The sequence below is a fragment of the Nelusetta ayraudi genome, unplaced genomic scaffold, assembly GCF_046127955.1.
Source record: "Nelusetta ayraudi isolate G7.1 ecotype Tasmania unplaced genomic scaffold, CSIRO-AGI_Nayr_v1 ptg000063l, whole genome shotgun sequence".
Taxonomy (NCBI): Eukaryota; Metazoa; Chordata; class Actinopteri; order Tetraodontiformes; family Monacanthidae; genus Nelusetta; species Nelusetta ayraudi.
This window is the reverse complement of record NW_027466113.1, coordinates 5,637,739-5,660,000: the sequence shown is the minus strand read 5'-3', so window position 1 is coordinate 5,660,000 and position 22,262 is coordinate 5,637,739. Positions and strand designations below refer to the sequence as shown.

The window sequence follows — 22,262 nt, the reverse complement described above, 5'->3', positions numbered from 1 at the left end:
GGTTCCACTTAGTACCGGAGGTGTCAAGATCACCTGATTAACTTTGTGAATAGCAAGAGCGACGGTGATGAATCGACGCCCCGGTTAAAAAGCCAAGCACGCAGGCGAGGCGGAATAAAGTGAATAGAAGTTGAAGGAAAAGAACAACAGGGAGCAGACAAGGGGCAGAGGAGGTACAATTGAATTAGCTCAGCGACGAGTCAGAGAGTATAACAAGAGTAAAAATTAAACCCACCGGCCTTTTTGAATGACTCTGACGATAAAAGGTAAAACAGTCACAATGGGCTGAAAAGAAGGGAAAATAGCGAAAAACCGAACAAAAAAAAGGCGTTCGACGGCGGCGCGTCACATTTTCTTCTCACAATATCCCCCGTTGTGTCGGAACGCAAGTCTGTGGTTCGTTACGATAAGCGTCAAAACAAAGCGGACAATATTCTGCTCCGCCCAGATAAAAAGGTCACTGGTCTCGACAGGAGTTGTTCAAAGTGAAAGTCGAGGTTTGAAAGGCGGCGGCGTTCTCTGTTTTTTCCTCAGCTGGCAGGGAAGCCCCGGAGAAACCGGCTGATTAAACATTTTCGGCCGATGCTGCTGCTGCTGCTGCTGCTGCTGCGATGTTTACTAATCTGAAACGATTTTGTGGCTTTGGATTGATTAGCGGGGCTGGAGAGAAAAAAACATGTTAATGAATTGCTTTCTCAACCATCACATCTGATAATCTTTTTAAACCCCTTGGTGCCGCCCAGGCGAGACGCAAGACTTCAATACTTTGCCATCCTGTGTTTGGGTCTTCACAAGTCGAAGCGAACCGAGATGTTGTTGGGCATTTTCATCCGAGCCTGAGTGATTATAGTTAGACCAGTGCTCCGACTCGAGCTTCTTTTTAAAAATAATGTAAATTTAAAAATGGAGGTAAAGAATTGAATGAAAAAGGACCAAATCTAGTGCATCAAGTCACAGGTCTCAGATCGTTGGGTTTTTTTTATTCAAAGCTTAAGTGAAGCAACCTTGCAGGCTTCATCATCATCAACAACTCAAGAGAGCTCTCCAGAAGACTGCGTATTTAGCCCCCTGTTTACAGCCTCCTTAAAAAAAAAAGGCAAGGCCCTCGCTTCCTGCTAACTGATGATGGATTGGATTTATGTAGCGCTTCTCAAGGCACCCAAAGCGCTTTAAATTAAACCCATTATTCATTCACACCACATTCACACTGGTGTTGGTAAGCTACATGTGTAGCCCACAGCTGCCCTGGGCCAGACTGACTGGGGCGGCCAATCTGCACCCAACATCAACTCACATTGGTACGAGGCAATGTGGGTTAAGTGTCTTGCCCAAGGACACTACAACAGACTGCGATGGAGCGGGATTTGAACCGCTAACCTTTTGGCCCTAAAGACACCTTAATGTTCCATCCATGTGATTGGAAGGAGTTGAAAACAAAGCAGCAGGCAAGAGATCCAAAGGGGGCGGAGAGAGCACCTGACCAGGTGGTATCAGTGCCCCTTTGTGACATCATGAAGTGCTGATGTATTTTTTTTTCCAGCGCAGGAAAGGTAGAGCGGGCGAAAGCGGGAAAAAAAGGATGGATGTTCGTCTGGGAGGAAGAGATAGACTGTGGTTGGAAAACACTGGTGTAGTGAATTCTGCATAATGAGAGAGCTTTTGAAGAATCTGTTGAATACTAATTATGAACAGGAAAACAGAGGGCCTGTCGAGTGATTTCTACGGAGACGCACGCCAGCGATGACGTCAAAGAGCTGGGCTGCTCAGAGTCAAGCATCGGTGGATCAGCGCCATCAATCCCCCCCCCCCCCACACACACACACACACTCTCAACAACAGCATGCACCCCGGTGGTAGCTGCCGGGCATGCCGTCACAATAACACTCCCATTGATCCGAGACCAAAAGGCTGAACTCTCTTCCAAGAGATAATAAGAAGGAGCGCTCGCTCGCTCGCTCACAGACACGCGGGGCAGCGGGAGCTCCCTCCCCGCCCCCCCGTCAGCGCGTCATTACGTCGGGCCTTTGTTTACCATCAAGCCCCCCCCCCCCCCGAGGCAGAGTGACAGATAAAGGATTGGAAAGTGAAGAATAGGTAGATGGAGTCTGGAGCAGACAGAGATGGACCCGGCCACGCTCCGCTGGGCAGCACCAAGGACGGACGGGGCCTCCAATACCGGCAGCCTCGCTGTAATTAGGCACTACTCTGTCATGCACCAAAGCGTGGCTCCTTTTTTGTGCGCCACCGAACGCGGATGATGCGCCACGCCATCAAGGCCGCGGGACGCGAGAGGGGGATTTGTGCAAATTGAATTAACATTGGTAATTCGTCCATCTTTAGACGTCATTGCTCCGGGTTAAAGTTAAAGGAGTCCTGCAATCAAAGACTGACTTTTCGCAACTAGTTAACCTGTCTTTTTGTGTTATTGGCATGGCAGCTCACACACCAGTAGCGAAAAATGAAAAATGAATGGGCTGCCTCTCTCTATGTTGCTGCAGTGAGATGGGCTGTTGGAGTTTTAGAGGACTTTCTACATAAGAGACCAATCTGATTATCATAGTAAAGCCCCTGCTGACCTTTTTAGCCACTAGTAGCCTTCTTCCCCGCTAGCTAGTGTTAGCTGTGACGTGTTAGCTGTGTGATGATGAGTGAGAGAATCACTTGTTTTGTGTGGCCTGTACAGCTCCAACGAGGAGGGTTTTTAATTTTTTTTCTACCAAAATAACCTTGTATCTTAGTGTTTGGAAATGGATCACCAGAAATGAATAATTAATCTATTCAATCTGAAAATGGCCATAATAGTATGCCTTTAAGTAAGCAGTGCAGTCAGTCTACAGCTAAACTGAGGCAACAAAGCCAAGGTTTTTCTCTGGCAAGCCGCACTGACGGCATGCGAGTTAGTCGGCCGAGTGCAAGCAGAAGCGCGGTGAAAAATTAACAGCTGTGCTCTTTTCCGCTGAAATGCTGCTCACTTTTGGGTGGCGAGCGCCGCAGGTCACGGGTGTTTGTGCGAGTGTTTGTGCAAGTGTTTGCACTCTCTCTCTCTCTCTCTCTCTCTCTCTCTCTCCCTCCCTCCTGCCGCTGCGCGATACAATGTCTCTGAGGCCACCTGCAGCCTCTCGGCAGAGAGCCGGGGAAAAGCCGCTCGCTCGTGTACTTCTTTGCGCGCTCCGCTTTTGGAGTGTTGTTAGGGTGCAACCTTGCAGCCAAAAAAATAACAGGAGAAAAAAAATAGGCAAAAAAAAAAAAAGAGAGAGAGGAGCCAACGCGGGCAGGCCGCCTTCTCATCGACTGAGAAGTGGCAGAGTGAGGCAGATCAAACACGAGCCGGCTAAACACAGACGCAGACTAATTAGCGCGCTCTTCAAAGGGGAACCAGGGGAATGATGAGAGATGATTCCCTCACACCAGCGTCCCCCCCCAATCTTCCCCCCCACCCTCGCGTGCCACCGCCAAAAACTCACTGGTCACGGCGAGGAGGAGGAGGAGGAGCAGGAAGGAGAGCCTGCAGAGGGTAAAGTGCGAAGCCAGCCGCTAGTGATCTGGCCTTGTTGTAATCTTATCAGCTAGCAAAGCAGTGGGGGCAAAGAGGCGTTCGATACCTCTTATCTTGTTTCGGTCCTGTGCAGAGGACACACACACACACACACACACGCACGCACACGCGCACACGCACACACGCACACACACACACAAAGTTTTATCTCAACATCCACAAATTAGACGCCGTCTACCTTTTCCCATTAGGGGGATTTCTGGAACGATTAAACCCCGAGTGTGGCGCTATTCCAGCCTGGGGAGAGCCGAGCCGAGCAGAGCAGCACAGGTTGGTATTCCTGTGCGGCGCGCTGATTAGCAGCCGGCTCTGCTCTGCCACACTGATCCCAGATTTCCACAAGATCAGAGGGCCGGGGCTGCGGCGCGGTTCAGGCAGCCAATTACAGATGTGACGCGCTCACGCGCACGCACAAGGCCACCCGTCTCAACCCGCGCGCACACTTCCAAACACTCCCGCTGTCCAGAAGGGGATTTCTCCCGGCTGAAGTCATCAAAGTGAAGTGACCCCTCCCACCCCGGTGGTATTCCCCCCCACCCCCCGTTCTTCCTCCTCCCCACCTGCCGGACGTCTCCGTCGTTTCATCTGGCAGACGGAGGCACCTGTCAGAGAGAGGACGCCCACTTGGCCGAGCAGCCCATTCACGGCGAGACGAGGAGAGAGAAGGGGAGAACAAATGAACGGCGAAATAGCCAATAAAGAGCCTAATAAGTGGAAGTGGAAGTGGAGGCCACTGATGGAAATCAGACTAATAAAACGCAGTCTCAGGCGTCCGCAGTCCGTCTCCCCTCCGCCAGCGTGTCCTGACGCCGACGCGGTTTGAACATTGAAATTCCAGCTCGGAGCCTTCGGGGGCAAACTGCGGAAGGTTTAATAAAAAAAAAAAAGCGGCACCTTAACGCAGAGACGCTCTGATCGATCAGCCGCTGATCATTATCAGCTGACATTGAAGCTCTCAAAAGAGAAAAGAAAAAGAGGAGCGATCAGAAGGTGCGATCAGATCACTCACAGAGCTCGACGGTTCAATTTAATCGTCTAATCGTTGCGCCGCTTCCCTCCGTCTGCCTGCTTCCCGTGAGCCCGGTGTTGGAGGCCTCGCTAAGCTCTCTCAAGTTTTAACCCCCCCCATTGAATTCAGCGTCGCAGCGGAAGCCAGCAGGGTTTTTTGGGTTTTTTTGCATCAGCAGGTGGCGCCTGCGCAAGTTAGCATGACGGGAGCGGCGGTGGATCTGACGCTGCGACTGATGGCACACGCGGAAATCGAGAAGTTGCTGTGTGGAAAGTTTGGGTGCAACCGTCGGCGGAGGATGCACAGAAACCGCAGCGCTAAACCACAAGACTCAGTCTCTGTAATATTGAGAACATAAACACTGCGAGCAAAGAGGAAAACCACTGTGAGAAGCCAGAAAGTCGGTGCCAAGCGGCTGTTTTTAGAAATCCAAGACAGGCCGAAAGGTAACGTTTACAGAAAGTAATCATGCAGCATAATAATGCAAAACAGTACAACATAATGGAATGTTCTTTATGACTAATCAAAGCTTTATCTGTGGCCAAACTGTCAATTTGGCATTTCTATTTTCAGATCTGCTGCAACGGTCTGGGCATGGGCGTAGTTTTTCAGGTCGTGACTGGGTTGACTTTGTTATTTTTTTCCCCCCATACCACAGCTGCAGGATCTCACTGAGCCAAAGAGACTTTGGGTTCTGATAAAAGTCAGAGTAATTGGCTTTTCTCTGCCAGTGAAGAGTTGAAAATGATCTTAAACGTAGAGTTCAAGTTCAGTTCTTAGGCCCTTAAATTTAACTTGGAGTCATATTGATTCCAGAATTTTAATAACTCATGACTAATTTGTGGTGTGTTTTGTGAAAAGCTCTCTCTCTCGCTCGCTCGCTCGCTCGCTCTCACTCTCTCTCTCTCTCTCTCTCTCTCTCTCTCGCACTCCTGAAAAACCCCACCCAAGGGAAACGTTTCCTGCCTGAACTGAAAAATAGCCAGAAAATGCAAATGAGAAAGCTGACAGCATCGCTGAACATCGGCTGACAGTGAAAAATAAACACTGATGAGTGAGTAAGATGCAGCGAGAATTGTAAACACGGGCTGAGGCCATTAAACGCAGACAGTCGTCGGCAGCGACATGAACCGTTTGTGTGTCTAATTTTAGACCGCGCCATTCTTTTCAACCGTCGCTGTTTGATTCAGATTGAATTATTCTCTCTTATTTATTTTTTTAACCGATTATCCTCCCTAAGGTTGCTTGCCTTTTAACCTGAACCCGCGGAGCCCCAGCCCTCCTGCTGCCATCTGCATAAGCGTTTGTTCCCGCCGACTGAGCCTCCGTTTCCTTGAAAAAAAACAAAAAAAAACAGCTGCATAACAGTTAATCTACATGTGGCAGGCCAACGCAGACAGATGCCAGACTTATCATCCTATCCTAATGTGCCTTGAACAATAGCCGCATCTGGTAGCCTGGAGAGTGAGGCAAATTAGCGGGGCTGGTCAGAGGAGATACAAAAAAAAAAGACAAACAAACAAACAAACAAACAAAAAGACAAAAACTCAAAGGAAACGTCTCCAATTAACAACTGAGCGCACACGGCTAAAAAACAAAAAAAAAAAAAAACAGGAAAGAAACGGCACGTAGATAAGTGCATTACAGAGACATTTATTTGATGGGAGGCAGAGAGAGGGAGGGAGGCAGCCAGAGCAGAGCGGGGGAGATGGCAGGGGAGTGTGATGCTGCAGAGCAACAGCTGCTGAGCATCACATCTGCTCCAAGTGGAGTCATCAGCAAACAGACAGACTGGAACCGACCCACTGAGGCAAGCCCCAGGGAGGGAGAGTGAGGGATGGACAGAGGAGGAGGAGGAGGAGGGATGAAGGCTAGTGGGGTTGGGAGAGCTGGGGAAGGTGGTGGTGGTGGTGGTGGCGGGTGCATGGAAAAGAGGAGACAATTAAAAAAGGGAAAAACAGCTGGACGGAGCTCCTGCCACTTGTTAGGCCTCGGATGGAGGTGATTTGAGGTGTCTCTGCAAAGAAAAGGGAAACTCCCACTAACCCTCCTCGTCCCCCACCCGCCCCCCTCCTCACCCCGCTCCCTCCTCCCCACCCTTCCTGACATCCTTCCTCCATGTCTCTCGCGCTCGCTCGCCCTCTCTCCCTTCAGTGAGACTGACAGAACAAGAGAAGCCTGTGAGAGCAAAGATGAAAGGCCAGCGAGCGAGCGAGGTGTATGTGTGCCCGTGTGTGTGTGTGTGTGTGTGACTTGAATAAATAGACCCCTTTTATTCTTACGACCCCCACTGGGGGTGTCCTCTGTGCACAGTAGAAGAAGAAGAAAACAAAAACAACATAATAACAGAAAATAAACACACGGCTCACACTTGAGGGGGCAGCGCCGAGGTCACGCCGCACTGTGGGTGTGTGTGTGTGTTCTTTTTTTTGCATGCATGCATGTATGCATGCGGACGTACTTCACGTGTGCATCCTGCAATCAGCACCGTGCTCACGTGCCAACACATGTAGACACAAAGCCTCTGCCCTGCGAACACCTCGGCATGAATAGAAATAAAACATCTCAAGTCCGAGCCTGTCCGCAGGCGCCGCAGCCCCTTGTCCTGCGGACAAACCCCGCCCCCAAAACCCCCCCAAGGAAAGGCGGGCGGGCGAGGACCCTGAGAGGTGCACATTGTTCATTCATGAACGCTGCCACTGGCGGCGAGGGCGACCCGCCGCCGAGCGAGGCCCCTGTCATTTGGCAGCAAATGAAGGGGAAAGAAAGAGGCGAGCGGGTTTCATGCTAGCGAGCTACCGCAGCTAGCTGTGGGACAAAGGCCCAGTTTGTGCCCGCGTGCGTCCCTGCGTGGCGGAATAAACACGGCTTCGCTTCCTCTTTGGTCGGCCGCCCCGCCGCTGCTCGTCTCTCCGCCGCACGGCGGTCAACCTACACCCCCCCCCCTCCTCTCCACCTCCACCTCCCCCACTGCCAGAGAGAACAATCTAGCGGCGCAGCGTGGCCACTACCAAAATATTTACTCGCACAGTATCTTCTTGACACAAAAGCCCATTGTCTCGGTCCTTCTGATGTCTGCAATTCAAATAAAGCTGCAGCCCACTCGTGCACCGCTGACCGCGACCTCCGCATGTACGCGCGCACACACACACACACACACACACACACACACACACACACACACACACACACACACACACACACACACACACACACACACACACACGTTTACTCTGTGAGGATTTCTTCCCCCTTCAGAAACCTTCCATCTGGTTCATGCCTTCAAAGTTGGTGAAGAAAAACAAGTGCAACATTAATCAGTCAGTCAAGCAAACTTGCCCGCGGTGGAGAGGGTGTGTCTGCTCCACACACACACACATCAACACATACTACCACACAAACACACACCCACAGCGTCTTGGCTTCTGTGCTTCTGCTTTGTGGCCCTTCTCTTCCTGTTTTCCTTCCGCTCTCCAATCACCTGACATTCCATTCCCTCAGTCGGCGCTCGCTAATCACTCCCCCGTTGCAATCTGCTAAAAAAAAAAATTCTCAAAGCTTTTGCGTGATAGTCCGACATTTTTTTATTTTTTTTAACTTTGCTGTTTATTCCAAGCAAACATCCAAACACGAGTTCATTAACATCTAGTGCTGAGATCAGTCGCAGTGTTGCAGAGCTCTGGATATTTTTTATTTTTTTTGATTTTCCCACCCTCTGGCTCCTAATTCATTAGCATATGTTTGAAAAATAAAGTCTAAATGAAATGATCAGAGCCAATGACGAACTACAAACAAAAGGGCCTTGGAATTATTTGTATGAAGTGGCTGCATGTCCCGCTTGTTTTGAACGTGTCGCTCTCAAAAACTTTTTTATTAACTCGGCACCCAAAGCACGTGCAAATGAAGCTGCCTGTGTAATGACATATCCCCAGGGTGCCTGCTGGCTTTTGGGTGATTGTTCATAAACGCCGCAGGGAGCTCAAATGTTAATAAGTAATAATGTTCTATTGCGGGCAAAGTGACGCATTAAGTGCTCCGTCTTGCGGCTCGGCAGCGGCGCGTTTGACGGCTTTCCAGCCTCGCCGTCCCCTCCTGTGATGGGGATGCGATTCCATCGGCTGCACCTGTGTCTCATTACGGCTGCTGATGGCTCGGTAACAGGCTTCTCTCTGCACTCTGGCCGCCGCTCTCACTCTTTCCCTCCCTTTAGCTACTGCCAACATACATTTACCTCCAACCGCAGTGGCTGCGCACGCCTCTTACCTCTTGCTCATCCAACTGCGTGCCACTCACACGATGCCGCAGCCCCCGTTTCCCCCCGTCGCCGCCGCTGCCGATACTGTCGGCACGAGGTGGGGGGGGGGTTCGCGTGTGCGCTAATGATTTTGTGCCTGGCGCGTTGCGTCGATTTGCAAAGGAAACGGCTCCAAACAGCTTCTCCTTCTCCAAAAAAATACATAAATCAACCTTTGCCCCTAAACGCTGGGGCATGCATAAATATGTAACTATGTAAATTCATTGTCACAAAAGGACATTTTAAGGCGGCAAAAATTATTTTAATGATGTGCTCTGTTTGAAATCTGTAAAAAAAAAAAAAATGTGGTGACTGGAGTGCACGGCGTTCCAACGAGAGCAAAACCCAGCCAGACAACTGGAGTGTCGCACACGGCACTGAAAGGCAGCGATTCCTCTCCATTTGGAGGCTGGGGTAAAAAAAAAAGGGAAATGTTGAACATCTTTGACACAAGCCATTTGGCACACTTAATATCTCACGCAAGCAGTTGTTACATCTCCCCGGAATGATAGACCACAGAGAAGATGAGCGATGCCACTTTCTTTCGCTTTGGATTACAGAAGCCTCGGATGGCTCAAGCTGAGAGAAATCAAACACGGGGAAATGCTGGAGTGGAGTCGAGGAACTCTTTGGTCTTTGGCGACAGTGTCTCCACAGCCAAACGTGCGGCAGCATTATTGGAGGCGGTACTTTCTGCTCGCAGGCACACTTTCCAGTTTTTGTGCACTGTGTTATGATGCATGGCGCCGTAGGAGGAGGCGCCGCCGGTGCACTCTGGCTGCGCCACCGCCACCGCTATGAACTCCGGTGAAGTCAAACCGTGCCGCCGCGCTTTGCAGGTGGGCACATTTCTGCAAACTGCAAACGTTTCTTTGTTCTCACCAAATTCCAATGCAGCCTACTTTGATCTGAGCAAGTGAACTCCATTGATATTCATAAATAAGACATGAACCAAAAACATTCTTCTATCGACAATGACTCATCAGACCGTTACAAGTAGGATACCATAACAAAATATCTGCTTGATTTAAGCCAATTAACCCCGGAGCCAGCATTAAACGACCAAAAAGAATCCTAAGTGCAGTCATTACGCTCGACAAATAAATGCGCTGCATGAGGAAATTAAGAGCCTCTTGAAAAGCACCGCCGTGGGGAGGAGGAAGAGGAGGAGAACGGGAAGGAGGAGGAGGAGGAGGAGGAGGGGAAGGACAGACCGCATTAGGCCGGATGGCTTGGTGGGATGGTGCTGCTCCAGAATGTGATGGCTTCCCAAGACGAGCAGAGCGGCGGCGCAGCAGAGTGAGTGGCTATAAGCATTAGCGGCTCGTGGACAAGCTCCCCCCCTCCTACGCTGTGCATATTAATTCTGCTAATGCAGCCGGGCTCTCAGCTTGTCACGCATTGACACTGCATAATTATGTCATCTGCAGGGGACAAGTTTTTAAAAAAAAAAGGGCAGATGAGCGCGGCGGCGTGCTTTGGCTCCGAGCCTCTGTGTTGGAAAATGTCAAAGGAAAGGTGTGTGTATATGTGCGAGTGTGTGTGTGTGTGTGTGTGTAGGAAGGAGGGGGACTAGATGAGGAATCTCGGTGAATCAGTGTTTACGGGAAGGACTGGCGAGCGAGCTGAACGCTTCTGCATCAACACGGTGCTTCCCCAGGAAGGAGACTTTTACAATAGCAGGCAAACAAACAAGGCAATTCTATAAGTGGGAGCCCTGACTGACACGGGCGTCCATCAAACGCTCGGATCCCCCTCACCCATGGCCTCACCGCCATCCATCAATCTAACATGACAGGCCCTACCTCCAGCCGCCATCTGCAAAATAAATAAACAAAAAAAACAACGGCGAGGAGGGATGAGCAAGGGAGCCGAGCGGGGAGGGGGGGGGCGAGGGGGGAGGGGCGGGGGAAGGAAATCGAAGCAGGACGCTCAAACCTGAGGTGCGCAGGCCGGCGTTCTCGGGGAGGTGGAGGCAGGAAGAGCGCTCACAATGGGCCAAGGTGACAGTGGGAGGAGCAGGAGGTGGAGGTGGAGGTGGGGGTGGGGATGGGGGGAGAGGGAGGATCGTCTGGAAGGAGCGAGCGGGGCGAGATAAACTGGAAGGAGAGGGAAAGGAAGGGAACCGACTGGCACGGGGACGACAGCACAGGGGAGGGGAGTTGTGTGAGAGGAATGCGGAGGAGAGGAGACGAGGAGAGGAGGAGAGGAGCGGGGCAGCGGGGAGCGAGGCGTCCGCCGAGGACATCAATAATCTATGCTCGATAAAGCAATCCTGTGTCGCAAAAAAAAAAAAAAAGAAAAAAAGAAAAGAGAAGAAAGCGAGGTACAAAACGGAGACGGCGCTAAGGAAAAAAGAGACAAAACAAAAGCAAAAAAAAAACAAAACACGAAGGAGGCAAAGTTGGTAGCTGGAGCCGCAGGGACGTCTATTTAAAACCAGAACAATTGTTGGGTTTACACAAACCGCATCCTGAGGCGGAATCTATTTAAATGTGTGTTTAAAAGGCAAGTGCTGCTGCTCTAATCATGCCTGGCATCGCACACCCACTCCCCCTCTTCCCCCCACCCACTCCCTCACTTTTTTTAACCCCCCCCCCACCATGGCACGCTGTCTTCTTATGTCGTTCAGACCAACGCGCGCTTTCCGCGCACACACACACACACACACACACACACACACACACACACACACACACACACAAGGCATGACTGCGCCCGTGCCAGAGATAAATTCATGAATCACTGGTGCACGAATCAGCCTGGAGCCGGGTGCAAGGAGAGGAGAGATGGAGTTGTGGCGGTGGTGGAGGATGGATGGAGGGATGGAGGGAAGGAGAAGAGAAGTAAGCGGTTGAAGTGTTTCCTTTAAAAGCTTTTAAAGGCGGAAGGTTGAGGAGGACGCTCGCAGCAATGGGAGGGGAGCGAGTACACACCCAGCGGGCCTCCGTGACGAGCCCGAGTCAGTCGAGACGACACCGTCTTCTTTCGCCCTCCCTCCATCCCTCCCTCCTTCCCTTCCCTCCTTCTCCTCCCTCCCTGACATTCTCTCCCCCCTGGCTCTTCTAAAAGAGGCCAAAACAGAAAGCCAAAACAGCGAGGAGCCAAATAATGAGCAAGTGCTTGTTACAAGCGAGGCGTAAACATACCTGTGGGACAGGAACTGGCAAAATATCCGACTTCATGACTGACAAATGTTCTGTGAGGAGATTGTTTAAAGCCTGAGGTGCCTCGAAGACGTGAGAAAAATAAAACCCCTGTGAGCTGGCGAATCCACGCTACAAATAGACTGCCACCACCATCGAGTCTCTGTTTTAAAAAGATGGCAGAATAAAGTTCACGGTGTTAAGAATTTCAAACAATTACGCGAAGAAATAAAGAAAATAAAGGGGAACAAAGATGAGAAGAAAGAAGAAGAAGAAATAAAAAATCGAAAGTTTGTGTGTCTAAACTCTTTGCAAACAGGAAGTCAAACAAAGCTATTGTTTTATAAACCGAGCATCACTGCTGGAGGCTGTAAACAGTGAGCTTCTTCACTCCAGGACGACAAATAAAGGTTTGGAAATGAGAGAAACTAGCTGGCCATCTCCTGTTACAAAGCCAGCTTCCCTCCTGGGCTGCCACTCAAAAGATTACCTGTCCGCAGGTTTAGGTGTGGTGCAGAGAGGGAGGAGTGGAAAAATGGAGGACAATAGATGCCCTTTTCGGTGTTCTCCCCCAGTTCACCTGGATTAGCGGGGAGAGGGAGAAGAGACGGCGTCTCTAAGCGACCAACAATAGTCTCTCTGTTTCCACCGGCAGTCAGCCGGAGTCCCGCGGCATCCGGCTGACTGCGGTCTGCACTCACCGCATCGTCCCAGAGCGACTGGCGCCCAACGCCAAAATTCTTTATGTGCAGATGTGTCAAAGTAAGGGTGAGAGAGGGAGCTGGGCTCTAAGGAGACTTCCAGACCATAAACACCACAGAAGATACCGACAAAACTGCAGAGCCGGGAGTCTGCCCGCTGCAGACAACAGCACAAAGAAAAAAAAAGAATCTGACGTGTTTTCAGAGAAGAAAGAAAGAAAGAAAAGATCAACAATTTTATCATTTCATTTTTTTTTTTTCCAACACGCAGATTCCTATTGACTCTATGACCAAGCGATTAAACCTCCTGTAATTTCACCTCCTCAAACCGCTGCGTGCAGGCACCGCCGCCTATAGCAATCATCTGTTCCCTTCACGAGTTACTCGCTCGCAATTTGCATCAGATTTACAGCAACGCTGCATTGCAAAAAAAAAACAAAAAAACACACACACACATCCGTATTCGATGACGCGTGTGACTCAGACACAGTTGCCACCAAAACGCGAATGACATTAAGCGCCGCCAATCTGCTTTCCAGCTGCGGCCTTAAATTGTGCAACATTGTGCGCCGGGAATTAAGTGTTCAGGCTGCAACTCCGGCTCAACTTTGGCGGCGAGATTCCCGTTTGGTGACTCAAGCTCCATTACAGGCGGAGGAACCGCCTGCGGCGGCGAGATGAGCAGCGTGACAGCGTCTTAGCAGCAGGGGAGTGGACGCCGCCAGCCCCGTCCCGGCAACGCACGACAGGTCGGCTCAGCGGAGAAGGCAAAATGACAAAAGACAAAAATAAATAAATAAATAAAAATCACACTTCTGCTTCTCTTTTTCTGTGCCGCCTTGTGCACGCTCAGCTCACGCGCGCCGCTCTTGTCACTTCACCTTCGCCGTCCTCTGCACTCAAATCAAGTCGTGATTCAAGCGGCGAAACCAGCCAAACACAAGGCCCGACTAGCGGCCGCCCAGCCGCATCCACGGCGCCGCACCCGTTTTGTGTTCCGCTGCCGGCGTGACGAGGGCGGCTTTAGAGAAGGCAAGCGAGTGAGACGGAGCGAGAAGCAAAAACCGGGAGATAATGGGAAGGTGGAGGGCGGTGTGGGGGCGGGGGGACGGTGGGGTGGAGTGAAACACTGTTGAAGTGTCACAGCAACTTAACCTTCATAAAAAAAAAACGGGGGAAAAAAATGCCCAACGGGCTGGGAGGGAGGAGGGGGGCCTCCTCCATCTGAAGAGGGTGACGGAGAGGTGGGCGGGCGAGCGATTGAGTGAGTGAGTGAGTGAGTGAGTGAGTGAGTGAGTGAGTGAGTGCCCTTTAAAAGCTGCTCATCAGTGTTGGCCATACATTGAATTAAATTGATTGTTTTTAAGATTAATGACATACATAACACAAAACAAGCCCAGTGGTGCAGCTATAGTATTTGCAGTCCCTGCAGAGCTGTTTCTTACTATATATTTTACAATTATACACTTCTTTACAGTTCTCTACAATTCTTTAACAAAGGCCCGCTTAATATCAGCAGCACACACATTCCTGCCTTTGGAACAACTTCCAACGTTTGCCGAGCAAATCTGTTCTCCTGTATCTCCTTCTGAACATACCCAGTGACCTACAGAGGAGTTTGGGACCGTCAGCTTTCTTAATTCAAAGACGATAATTAAAGAAGATGAATGGAAAGAAAATATCACGCCGTGGGGTCAGCGTTTTGACACAACAAAATCAACGCCGCGAAAGAGAATTGGCCTTGGGGCTGCAATAAAATCCCTCGTGAGTGAGGATAACTCAAGTGCAAGACTGAAGGAAACGAAAGAAAAAAAAACGCCGAGACGAGTGAAGAAGAGGAACTCAAAGTCCGCACAAAGGGAAAGAAGATGAGGAAAAGAGGCAGCGAGAGGCGGGATTGGCTTAGAGAGCATTGTGGGGCTGACATAGGTGGAAGAGACAACTGGGGAATTGGACGGCAAGACGGAGCAGCAGAAAGTTAGGCAGCGGAGAGAAAGAAGGGAAGGGGGAGATTAAGGGGACAGAGAGTGTAAGAGGATAGAGGAAAGCAACAGACATTCCAATTACAGAAGCAGAAACCAGAAATTGATGACTAAGAGCGGCCGGGAGGGGAACAAAGAGCAGGCCGGGGAGGAGGAAGAGAGATTGGGCGCAGCAGTTTACCGAGCAGATGGATCAATTATGAGGACCAAATTACAGAGCGGGGAAGTTCGAGGACATAAACAGGGGAAGACGGAAAAGGGCAGCGGGCGAATGAATCAACGCAGGGGGAGTGGTGGGAGTGCGGCGGCAGGCCTGAGTGGCACAGTCGGGGAGAGGGAGAGAGACAGAGCGCAGTGGGGCAGTTTAAAAGCGGGCGATCAACTGAGACGCAGTCGCTTCGACGGGCGGCCGCAGGGGGCGGAGCCTGGGCAGGCGCCACCGCCGCTGACAAAACACAGGCCTGATGAGCGAAGAAGACCTGCTGCCTCCCACCCAGTGACCCTAATGAGCCGCCCTGCCTCAGGGGGGTTCTTTCAAAGCTCCGGGGACCAACGAGGAGCGAGCGCACGGCAAAAGACGAAAAAGCAACAAGCGGGGACGAGTGTCAGCAGCAGCAGGAGCGTCGTGACCAAACTGCCAAACTTGTTTCTTCCTGATTATCCGAGCGTCACTTCTTGGGGGATTCTTATCTTGGATTCCCATTTTTTTTGTAGTGTGTGTGTGTGTGTGTGTGTGCATTGCCTTCGTTGCATAGAGAAAAGTGAGACATCAAAGGGTAAACAGAGTGAAGGAGTGAGGGGTAGGGGGGGGGGGTCGACAGACACAGACCGACAGGAATCAAACCTCCTGCCGCCGCAATCAGGCCTCGGCTTTGCTGCGCGTCTCCTTCACATTTTCCCGACACGGGCGGCGCCGCGCTGTGCCGCTACACTCGACGTCTAACCTTGCAATGTTGCGACCCCGACTGTCATTTAAGGGAAATAAAAAAAAACCTTGCCGGGGATCAGGACCATCCCCGGCAAGGACCATGAGCCGAGCCGAGCCGAGCCGAGCCGATCGAAGATGTTTGGCGTGCGGCGGAATTTCAAGGAGAAGCTCTGCACACACACACACACACCCGTGACACCAAATTCAATTTCTCCCTGTAGCCGGCCGTCGCGCGGCCGCTGGAAAGTGAGAATTGGTCGTGACCTTGTCTAAAATGTAATAGAGATGTGGCTGCTCGGCGCGACTGTTTGTGTAATGACACAAACGGAGCACAGGGCTCACAAAAAAAAAAATGCAGACAGAAAATGGCTGTAATGTCGCTGGAAGCAGGAGGATGGATGGGGGGGGGGGGGGGGCGTTCAAAAAGGCAGAAAAAAAAGAGGATGTTTTTTATTTTACAGCAACTCCATCTTGTCGTCTCACAAACAGAGGGCAGAGAGGACACAGGGTGGGATTAGAGGAGGAGGAGGAGGAGGAGGAAGAGGAGGAGGGGAAGGAGAGATGCTTCATGGCGCTGTCACGGCGGCGGAGCCCTAAACGTTTTCAATATCACATGAGGGCACTGCATCATCCGCCATTCAATACCCAATCAATAACGCAAACCACCTTCCACCTCGCAAACTACATTTAGACACATTAAGGTGACTGCTAATGAGCCGCCACGCGGACGCATGCCTGCGTGTGTGTGTGTGTGTGTGTGTGTGTGTGTGTGCCGGGACACGCAGGAGAGGACACAGTGAAGGGCCGTCCCACCCCCCGCCCGCTCACCCCGGTGCTGAGTTGCACACAGATCTGCTGAGTGAACGTCGGCGAGGCTTTCGGAAATTGAACGGCGCGGCGGAAGAAAAGAGAGGCGGCAGGTCGGACGGGAAAACAGAGAAGGGGGTCGACGGACGCAGGCGGCCATTTCTCCTTCTTCTTCTCCTTCTCTCTCTTTTTTTTTCAAGCCACAAGAGAAAGCTGTAAACTCTGTCTCGTCGGGAGACGGAAGGGAAGTTGAGGGAGGTTCAACTCACTTACAAATGAGCCCCGATCATTCCGTGTACCACACACACACACACACACACACACACACACACACACACACACACACACACACACACACACAGCTCCTCCCCAGTTCACGGTTTTATCTCCAGCCCTCCTTGGTCCCCTCCCGCCAAGACGCTGCGCTGTGGAATTCAAAATTGCTCCCCCACCTTCCTCCCCCTCCTCCTCCTCCTCCTCTACCTCCTCCTCCCTCTGCGTTTTCACTCGCACGGCGGTGGGGTCGCACAGTCACCCGGCTCCCAAGTCTTGTTAATTAAGGCGGGGTGGGGGAGTGGGGGGGGGGGGTTTATTTTAAAGACTTTGGCTGCCTTTCAATGGATGTTCAATTGGAATTACCGCTCATTCTCCACACCGGCTGAGCGAGAATGGCTTTGACCTGCATCCCCCCGCCGTGAATCCCATCCGGGGTTTGTTAGACACGGCAAGATTCAGATTTGGCACGAGGTAACCTGTCGAACAGTGTGGAAATGAAAAGGCTGAAGAAAGCCACATGCCTCCTGGCGGTTTTTCTTTTTCTCCCCCCCCCCCGCTCGTACAAAGATAAGCTGCTGACATGCTACTTCCACAAATTGTACGGTACTGAAAACTCTCAATTATCTAGGATGGTGTGGGTGGTTAGAGCACATTATGTGGAGGTCTCGAGCGGCAACCTTGTATTAGCGTCAGAGTGAATGCATGCCAATTTCATGTAAGAAATATTTTGACCTGCCTCCTGCACCTGTAACATTTGCACACCGTTGCGGCGTTTTGCTTTTGGAACCCCTCCCCTGTCCCTGCCCCGCCGTGCCCTGCCGTCCCCCTCCCCGACCTCGACCGCCTCCAATCAAACCCGTGACATTTACAGCTCCTTCCAATGGCAGGATGTCGGCTCCTTCCCCTTCAGATTAGGGGCCGTTCACGCTAACATTTTTAGCCAGCTCCTGCTTCTTTAAACGCGGTGTGCTTCATATGTTCTTCTTCTTCCGCCTTCAGGGAGAAAACTTGCAGCGCCACACCAGGCCTGGCATAGGCACTACATCGTTTTCAGTGGTTTCCAGCGCATCAGTGTAAACTGGGATTTTTTTCATGTAAACATGTTTTTTTTCGAGTGCGGTTTCAAAAATCTGTATCTCTGTAAACGGCCCCTTCGATGGGACTGACTTCAGGAGTCTGGCAACCCCAGGAGACAAACACAAACATCCCAGTGGGTGGTGGTGGTGAGGGGATGGGGGTGGGTTCGCGTGACCTCGACAGGGGCTGCCCACAGCATCAACTGGCAGACAAGGAGGGGTTGGGGGAAATTTGGGTGGATGAGGGGCTTCCAGCCCAGAAGTGAAGCTGTCTCGGAGCTGTTCCATTAGCCTCTCATGTTGTAAGAAAGCCACTATCATTAGAAGCAAGTCGGAAAGCGAGCCTCATTTAGGAGAGACACTTCAATGAGCAGGGAGAGGTTTAAAAAAAATAGAGGACGTCCGGAGATCAGACGTGCGGGGAAGATAACAGGGTTTCGCCTCTTCCTGAGAGGAACTTCAAGCAGAGGCACTCTCTCTCCGAGCGCTACGTGACAGCTCCTCCCCATTTACTGGAATGTCATCTGACTTTCCGCGTACTCCTCTGGTTTGTCCTTATTTATCACCGGCTGTAATGTGTGGGAGCGTCGTCGTCCATGCGGCACAACACGCGGCGACGCGAAATGCAATAAGACGGGCGCGAGTCGTGCGTATCGACCCTCCTCTCGCCGGAACAATCCGTCCCGGCAAACAGTATTTACAAAGTCAACAGTGGAGCTGATGGAGCCGCTTTTGTCTCCGGCCGAAGGGTAATGAAAAGCCCCGAGAGCAGTGTAGCAAGCTTCCGGGAACTCATTTAGCCACCCCTTGAGTCACAGTATCTGAAACCCCTGGCGAGTTGAGTGGCGACATTTCAATCAATACGCTTTTTCATAAAAAGGTGTTCCATGGCCGCACGCCACCACAATGGCTTCAATAATATTTATTAAAAGCTTGTCGTCTGCCTCGATCTTATTGTGAAATAAGAGCCGCTTTACGCCGAGGAATCCATTACACTTTTCCACTAAGTTGTCACCACCCACTGTTTTGTTTTGTTTTTTCCTGCCCCCCTTCATTTGCAATGAGCACCTGCTGAAAAAACAATTAATTATAGAAAGCCGTCAGAATCATTAGGCTCCTTTGGGGAAATGCCAAAAGCTTGCTACTGCCACTCTCAGAGGTTTAGTTATTTAAAATTAATAGGCAGCGTTGTATTTTGTGCACACACACACACACACACACACACACACACACACACACACACACACACACACACACACACACACACACACACACACACACACACACACACACACACCCATTAGGCTGTAAATTTGCGCGCGCTTTTATGTCGGAATCAGCGAAGTCTTAATGGCGTTTATAAAGACAAGGTTATTGATGCGTCACTTTAACTGGACGTCTCCCGCGGAGGCGAGCGTGTTTCGCGCGGGGCGCTACGAGGGTGACACTCTCTCGCACATGTGTAACACTTTCTCGTGACCTTTTTCGAAGTCCTCCCCCCTTTGCCCACCTCCCGCCACCGCCCCGACATTTGCAGGAGCCGGTGCGAAGGGCTGAGGACAGCTCATTTGCATAACGATGAAACCCAACGACGTCGGCGGCAGCCATTAAGAGCAAGTGAAAAAAAAAAAAAAGGTAAAAAGGCGAGCGAGGGGCTCTGGCCTCGCTCGCCTCCGCCGGGATTAATGAGATCCTGAGGACTTACTTTTTCCTCCTTTTATTAGTGAGGGGCGAGGAGGAAAAAAAGGAAGAGAGTCGCGATCCATCAAGCGCATGAGTCTAAGTAGACAGAGTGTAATACTCTCTGTCACCGTGCTCTAATGATGAATGGTCCCAGACACAGCGGCTCACACGCTCGCTCCATGTGCGAGGGAGAAGGTTAGAAAAAAATAGTTTAAGCAATTGCGCAAGTGCTAGACTTCCACTGCCAAGAGAAACATCGCTTCATCAGAGACACTGATTGTGTGTGTGTGCCCGGGTGTTGCACCCATCATTACAACATCAGCTGGAATGTTAAAGACTTTGGAAGATGTGAAATCCTACAGCTGTGCACGAGTCGTCCACCAATTCGTCAACGGCCGACGTCCTTGCGGAGAGCAGCACGGCCGACACGCAGCCACAGATTATTGTAACGTGACATTGTCGGGTTTTTTGGTTTGCTTTATTTTTGCGTCAGATAAAATGTAACAATTTAATAGCAACAAATGAGAAGCAACTCAGCAGCCTGCTGAAACTGAGAGAAATTGAACAGTCGGGATTAAATAGAAAACTGAATCTTCAGCATTTAACATTGCCTTAAACAAGCACAAGATTCACTGTAGGCGATGGCAAAATGGCAAAATTGGCCTCAGTCAGGCAGCACAATCTATTAATCTGCCCACCGCTACTGCGGAGACAGCAGCGAGGACACAGGTGGTTTGTTTTCCTGCCTGTCGGCATGTTTGTCCTTATAATAAACAGGACGGCCTTCAGTCAGGACAGAGGACAAAGCAAAAAAGACGGAAGGGGGCTGCTGATTGGACAAATGAGCAACTGTCACTTCCAACAAAGGCGCTCGGCGGCAAAGAATGAAAAGTGGTTCATGGACCAAAAACATAATAATATTATTAATAATAATCGTAACAACAGAAGAACAATGGCCCTGATTGTCTGACGTGGCGTACAGGAGTGGGGGGAGGGAGCTGCCGATGGCGGGAGAGGAGGGTTCCAAGTGGAGGTAGGGGGGTGAAGAGGGGTGAGGGAGGGAGAGGAAGAAGCAAAATAGCTGCTGTGAAGTTTAACCAAGAAACCACCTGTTGCTTTAAAAAAAAAAAATACGGAACTCCTCTCCGAGCGGCTCTGTTGTTTTCTGAAAATGAAACTCGCTGCTGCTTTCCAGTGACGTCTGAGCGTCTCGGCTTCCCCGCGCGGGCGTCCGCCCGTTTCTCAGGCAGCCAACCAGCCGGCCAGCCAGCCACCCCCTGCGTGCACACAGTTCACTCGGCCCTGCTCACCCAGACAATGCTGCCATAGGAGACCCCACCCTCCCCCTCTCCTCTCCCTCCCCTCGCTCAAGAGAGCCCCGCTGCTCTTCCAAATCAAAACATCTCCATGGTGACGGGACAAGCCTTTCTGACCCACATCCACCGTCTCCCCTCCCCTGGAAACCTTTGGATGTGGGGGAGGTATTATGGTGTAATTTCAGAGGAGCGGGAACCCCCACGGCCACCCTCCCTCCCTCCCTCGCCTCGTCCCCACCTGCAGAGTTTTTAATCAAGTTATATAAATAAACAACAGCGAGCTGGGTATGAAACTATACCTCCTCGACTCAAGAAACCGGTCAAGCTCAACTCTGAATTTCCACATCAACGTCCGGTTGAGTTAGACTGAAAACTGCGCAGGGGACAAAATCATTTCTACCAAGCGCCACTCGAGGGTGAACGGGGGTGGGTGGAAGTGGAACATTTAAAAAGTTAGAGAAGGGCAGCAGGAGCTCAACCTGATTGGCTTACCCATTCATTACCCATAGGGGGAGGTGGAAGGTTCACTGGGTGAAGGAAGAAAACAGAAATATTCCAAAGATAAGAGGGAAAAAAAGAAGAAAAAAAGAATTGTCGGGACATTCTGTTCCCCTCTTAGTTCTTTTCCAAACCACCTCATCAAAGCAACTGTATTCTGAGCGACTCCATTCTGCTCGACTGCTTTTATCTGGTCGCCACACATAACATAACATTCCCTTCCAGAATGTTATTTGCACCTTTCTGCCACGCAAGACTCAACAGCTATATTTCCAGGCCGACTTCCTGCTGTCAACCTTGCCTGCCTTTGACCTGCCCGTCCCTCCCGATTCCTGATTGAAGACGCTTTCAACTTCACCTGTCTGTCTGCTGAGCAGCAACCCGGCCACAAACACACCCGATTCAGAAACTTTGTGTGGCTTTTCTAACCAACATTCATAAATGTGTAAAAGCTTCTGTGTGTGTACGGCCTACGCCCTCCCTCCCTCCCTCCCTCACCCATAGCACACTTTACTCCCTCCACTAGGAACGCTTCGTGCTCTGAAAAATGAAATTGGACAAAACAGGTCCACCGCATGAATAAGTCACGAGAGCGCCGCTGCTCGAAAGAGTCCTGATTGCGGCAACAACACAATCAACCACATTACTGTACACGGCTAGGAAAAAAATATATATATCTATGCTGGAGCTCTGCCAGCATCAGGCCCCACATTCTTGCCCCAATTACACCGCTAAACAAATGGCTCCCCCTATCAAGAAAGCAGTAGCTGAACCGGTTTCATACCACACACACGCACGCACACGCACACACACACACACACACACACACACACACACACACACACACACAAACATTCTTATGATAATTAGGGTTAAGTATATGCCAGGAATGTTTTTTTTTTTTTTTTTGGGTTCCTTTTCCTGCTGCTGCTTGGCGCGGCTGTGGTTAGTCTACCTAAGTCGGCAGGAAAAAACACTTGAATAATTGAC

General features: G+C 50.8%; 1 protein-coding gene across 2 annotated transcripts in view; it reads right to left on the bottom strand.

The window, feature by feature from the left end:
* The window catches only part of LOC142898196 (nectin-2), a 95,556-nt gene that overhangs the window by 71,909 nt on the left and 1,385 nt on the right, over positions 1-22,262 (bottom strand). The gene's annotated exons all lie outside the window — the stretch shown is intronic.